The sequence below is a fragment of the Salvelinus namaycush genome, unplaced genomic scaffold (assembly GCF_016432855.1).
Source record: "Salvelinus namaycush isolate Seneca unplaced genomic scaffold, SaNama_1.0 Scaffold72, whole genome shotgun sequence".
Classification (NCBI taxonomy): domain Eukaryota; kingdom Metazoa; phylum Chordata; class Actinopteri; order Salmoniformes; family Salmonidae; genus Salvelinus; species Salvelinus namaycush.
This window is the reverse complement of record NW_024061442.1, coordinates 201298-207925: the sequence shown is the minus strand read 5'-3', so window position 1 is coordinate 207925 and position 6628 is coordinate 201298.

The following is a 6628-nucleotide window of genomic DNA, read 5'->3' as shown; positions in this document are numbered from 1 at the left end:
CAGGGCCATATTCCCTATATAATACTCCACTATAGACCAGGGCCATATTCCCTATATAATACTCTACTTTAGACCAGGGCCCTATTCCCTATATAATACTCTACTTTAGACCAGGGCCTTATTCCCTATATAATACTCTACTTTAGACCAGGGCCATATTCCCTATATAATACTCTACTGTAGACCAGGGCCTTATTCCCTATATAATACTCTACTGTAGACCAGGGCCATATTCCCTATATAATACTCTACTGTAGACCAGGGCCCTATTCCCTATATAATACTCTACTTTAGACCAGGGCCATATTCCCTATATAATACTCTACTTTAGACCAGGGCCATATTCCCTATATAATACTCTACTTTAGACCAGGGCCATATTCCCTATATAATACTCTACTTTAGACCAGGGCCCTATTCCCTATATAATACTCTACTTTAGACCAGGGCCCTATTCCCTATATAATACTCTACTTTAGACCAGAGCCCTATTCCCTATATAATACTCTACTGTAGACCAGGGCCCTATTCCCTATATAATACTCTACTGTAGACCAGGGCCCTATTCCCTATATAATACTCTACTGTAGACCAGGGCCCTATTCCCTATATAATACTCTACTGTAGACCAGGGCCCTATTCCCTATATAATACTCTACTGTAGACCAGGGCCCTATTCCCTATATAATACTTTACTTTAGACCAGAGCCCTATTCCCTATATAATACTTTACTTTAGACCAGAGCCCTATTCCCTATATAATACTATACTTTAGACCAGGGCCCTATTCCCTATATAATACTCTACTGTAGACCAGGGCCCTATTCCCTATATAATACTCTACTTTAGACCAGGGCCCTATTCCCTATATAATACTCTACTGTAGACCAGGGCCCTATTCCCTATATAATACTCTACTGTAGACCAGGGCAATATTCCCTATATAATCCTCTAATTTAGACCAGGGCCCTATTCCCTATATAATACTCTACTTTAGACCAGAGCTCTATTCCATATATAATACTCTACTTTAGACCAGGGCCATATTCCCTATATAATACTCTACTGTAGACCAGGGCCATATTCCCTATATAATGCTCTACTTTAGACCAGGGCCATATTCCCTATATAATACTCTACTTTAGACCAGGGCCCTATTCCCTATATAATACTCTACTTTAGACCAGGGCCATATTCCCTATATAATACTCTACTTTAGACCAGGGCCCTATTTCCTATATAATACTCTACTTTAGACCAGGGCCATATTCCCTATATAATACTCTACTGTAGACCAGGGCCTTATTCCCTATATAATACTCTACTTTAGACCAGGGCCATATTCCCTATATAATACTCTACTGTAGACCAGGGCCTTATTCCCTATATAATACTCTACTGTAGACCAGGGCCATATTCCCTATATAATACTCTACTGTAGACCAGGGCCCTATTCCCTATATAATACTCTACTTTAGACCAGGGCCATATTCCCTATATAATACTCTACTTTAGACCAGGGCCATATTCCCTATATAATACTCTACTTTAGACCAGGGCCATATTCCCTATATAATACTCTACTTTAGACCAGGGCCCTATTCCCTATATAATACTCTACTTTAGACCAGGGCCCTATTCCCTATATAACACTCTACTTTAGACCAGAGCCCTATTCCCTATATAATACTCTACTTTAGACCAGGGCCATATTCCCTATATAATACTCTACTGTAGACCAGGGCCATATTCCCTATATAATACTCTACTTTAGACCAGGGCCATATTCCCTATATAATACTTTACTTTAGACCAGAGCCCTATTCCCTATATAATACTATACTTTAGACCAGGGCCCTATTCCCTATATAATACTCTACTGTAGACCAGGGCCCTATTCCCTATATAATACTCTACTTTAGACCAGGGCCCTATTCCCTATATAATACTCTACTGTAGACCAGGGCCATATTCCCTATGTTATACTCTACTGTAGACCAGGGCCCTATTCCCTATATAATACTCTACTTTAGACCAGGGCCCTATTCCCTATATAATACTCTACTTTAGACCAGAGCTCTATTCCATATATAATACTCTACTTTAGACCAGGGCCATATTCCCTATATAATACTCTACTGTAGACCAGGGCCATATTCCCTATATAATGCTCTACTTTAGACCAGGGCCATATTCCCTATATAATACTCTACTTTAGACCAGGGCCCTATTCCCTATATAATACTCTACTTTAGACCAGGGCCATATTCCCTATATAATACTCTACTTTAGACCAGGGCCCTATTTCCTATATAATACTCTACTTTAGACCAGGGCCATATTCCCTATATAATACTCTACTGTAGACCAGGGCCTTATTCCCTATATAATACTCTACTTTAGACCAGGGCCATATTCCCTATATAATACTCTACTGTAGACCAGGGCCTTATTCCCTATATAATACTCTACTGTAGACCAGGGCCATATTCCCTATATAATACTCTACTTTAGACCAGGGCCATATTCCCTATATAATACTCTACTTTAGACCAGGGCCATGTTCCCTATATAATCCTCTAATTTAGACCAGGGCCCTATTCCCGATATAATACTCTACTTTAGACCAGGGCCCTATTCCCTATATAATACTCTACTGTAGACCAGGGCCCTATTCCCGATATAATACTCTACTTTAGACCAGGGCCCAATTCCTTATATAATACTCTACTTTAGACCAGAGCCCTATTCCCTATATAATCATCTACTTTAGACCAGGGCCCTATTCCCTATATAATACTCTACTTTAGACCAGGGCCATATTCCCTATATAATCCTCTAATTTAGACCAGGGCCCTATTCCCTATATAATACTCTACTTTAGACCAGGGCCATATTCCCTATGTTATACTCTACTGTAGACCAGGGCCCTATTCCCTATATAATACTCTACTTTAGACCAGGGCCCTATTCCCTATATAATCCTCTACTTTAGACCAGGGCCCTATTCCCTATATAATCCTCTACTTTAGACCAGGGCCCCATTCCCTATATAATACTCTACTTTAGACCAGGACCCTATTCCCTATATAATCCTCTACTTTAGACCAGGGCCCTATTCCCTATACAATACTCTACTTTAGACCAGGGCCCAATTCCTTATATAATACTCTACTTTAGACCAGAGCCCTATTCCCTATATAATCCTCTACTTTAGACCAGGGCCCAATTCCTTATATAATACTCTACTTTAGACCAGAGCCCTATTCCCTATATAATACTCTACTTTAGACCAGGGCCCTATTCCCTATATAATACTCTACTGTAGACCAGGGCCCTATTCCCTATATAATCCTCTACTCTAGACCAGGGCCCTATTCCCTATATAATCCTCTACTTTAGACCAGGGCCCCATTCCCTATATAATACTCTACTTTAGACCAGGGCCCTATTCCCTATATAATACTCTACTTTAGACCAGGGCCCTATCCCTATTCCCTATATAATCCTCTACTTTAGACCAGGACCCTATTCCCTATATATTACTCTACTTTAGACCAGGGACCTATTCCCTATATAATACTCAACTTTAGACCAGGGCCCTATTCCCTATATAATCCTCTACTTTAGACCAGGGCCCCATTCCCTATATAATACTCTACTTTAGACCAGGGCCCTATTCCCTATATAATACTCTACTTTAGACCAGGGCCCAATTCCCTATATAATACTCTACTTTAGGCCAGGGCCCTATTCCCTATATAATACTCTACTTTAGATCAGGGCCCTATTGCCTATATAATACTCTACTTTAGACCAGAGCCCTATTCCCTATATAATACTCTACTGTAGACCAGGGCCCTATTCTCTATATAATCATCTACTGTAGACCAGGGCCCTATTCCCTATATAATACTCTACTTTAGACCAGAGCCCTATTCCCTATATAATACTCTACTGTAGACCAGGGCCATATTCCCTATATAATACTCTACTTTAGACCAGGGCCATATTCCCTATATAATACTCTACTGTAAACCAGGGCCCTATTCCCTATATAATACTCTACTTTAGACCAGGGCCCTATTCCCTATATAATACTCTACTTTAGACCAGGGCCATATTCCCTATATAATACTCTACTGTAAACCAGGGCCCTATTCCGTATATAATACTCTACTTTAGACCAGGGCCATATTCCCTATATAATCCTCTAATTTAGACCAGGGCCCTATTCCCGATATAATACTCTACTTTAGACCAGGGCCATATTCCCTATGTTATACTCTACTGTAGACCAGGGCCCTATTCCCGATATAATACTCTAATTTAGACCAGGGCCCTATTCCCGATATAATACTCTACTTTAGACCAGGGCCCAATTCCTTATATAATACTCTACTTTAGACCAGAGCCCTATTCCCTAAATAATCCTCTACTTTAGACTAGGGCCCTATCCCTATTCCCTAAATAATCCTCTACTGTAGACCAGGGCCATATTCCCTATATAATACTCTACTTTAGACCAGGGCCTAATTCCCTATATAATACTCTACTGTAGACCAGGGCCCCATTCCCTACATAATACTCTACTTTAGACCGGAGCACTATTCCCTATATAATACTCTACTTTAGACCAGGGCCCTATTCCCTATATAATCCTCTACTTTAGACCGGGGCCCTATTCCCTATATAATCCTCTACTGTAGACCAGGGCCCTATTCCCTATATAATACTCTACTTTAGACCAGGGCCCTATTCCCTATATAATACTCTACTTTAGACCAGGGCCCTATTCCCTATATAATCCTCTACTGTAGACCAGAGCCCTATTCCCTATATAATACTCTACTGTAGACCAGGGCCATATTCCCTATATAATACTCTACTTTAGACCAGGGCCCTATTCCCAATATAATACTCTACTGTAGACCAGGGCCCTATTCCCTATATAATACTCTACTGTAGACCAGGGCCATATTCCCTATATAATACTCTACTTTAGACCAGGGCCCTATTCCCTATATAATACTCTACTTTAGACCAGGGCCCTATTCCCTATATAATACTCTACTTTAGACCAGGGCCATATTCCCTATATAATACTCTACATTCCTCTACTTTAGACCAGGGCCCTATTCCCTATAAAAGACTCTACTGTAGACCAGGGCCATATTCACTATATAATCCTCTACTTTAGACCAGGGCCCTATTCCCTATATAATACTCTACTTTAGACCAGAGCCCTGACAGACAGACAGACAGTGTGTTATAACAGAGTGATCTCACTAGGTGACAAGGTGAGTCTCTTCTCCCTGACAGACAGACAGACAGACAGACAGACAGACAGACAGACAGACAGACAGACAGACAGACAGTGTGTTATAACAGAGTGACCTCACTAGGTGACAACGCGAGTCTGTTGTTTCATTCAATTTCACATAATAAGGATATTTCATATTTTCAAGTTCAGAAGTCAGAACCCATCACCTGCTATGTAAAAGAGACAGAAGAATGCACAATGGTCAATTCTATCCGGGATCCTTGGGACATCCCTACCCTAAACCCTAACCTTAACCCCTACCTTAACCCTTTTAAATGTCAACTTCAACAGGCTAGGGACGTCCCAAGGATGTATCTCTATCTCTTTACATTGCTTATTTATATTCAGTGGCCTGACTGCGTCCAGACTATGTCAAAGGCCCATCCTGTTAGATCTGAACCTCATGGAGCTTGGAGTGATCGGATGACAGAAGTCATATTTAGGTGCCAGGTGTAACTGAGGCCATAGATGCTCCATATCCATTACTTTGAGTGTTTTATATAATATGACTAAATGTGTTTATTTCTGTGTTGCAGGGGCAGTCAAGAAATGGAACAGCAAGGCCACAGAACATGACATAAGCAGAGCTGTGGGAGACCACCTAAAGCCCCTGGTAGAGCCGGGGGTGGTGTTTACCACTCCACCAGCAGAGCTGTGGGAGACCACCTCAAGCCCCTGGTAGAGCCGGGGGTGGTGTTTACCACTCCACCAGCAGAGCTGTGGGAGACCACCTCAAGCCCCCGGTAGAGCCGGGGGTGGTGTTTACCACTCCACCAGCAGAGCTGTGGGAGACCACCTCAAGCCCCTGGTAGAGCCGGGGGTTGTGTTTCCCACTCGACCACGCCTTCAGCAGGCTTGAAAAGTGGGATTGATACTGATTTTCATACTAAGATGGACCAAGAGTCTGTTGATTGGTCAGTCATTGGGTTCATTTGTTGAAATCAAATCAAGCTTTATTTATACAGCACATTTCAGACATGGATGCAACACAATGGCTTCACAGGAGAAAACAATGAAAATAAACAGAAATATTTAGTACACAAAAATAACAGGATAAAAAAAACAAGATTAACAACTGAAAGACCAATTAGCATTCTAAGGAAATGCCATTGATTAAAACACTAATTGGATGCAATATCCAACCCAAAATATAAGCTTGTTTTTTAGGAGGGGTTCTCAAAGACACTATGGGGGTGTCCACTGAAAGTTGACTAGTAACAATAACTGGGACCTAAAAGACACCAACCATGAGATCCACTAAATCTGCCCAAGAAGAGGCAAACAAAAGAAAAACCCACACCAAAC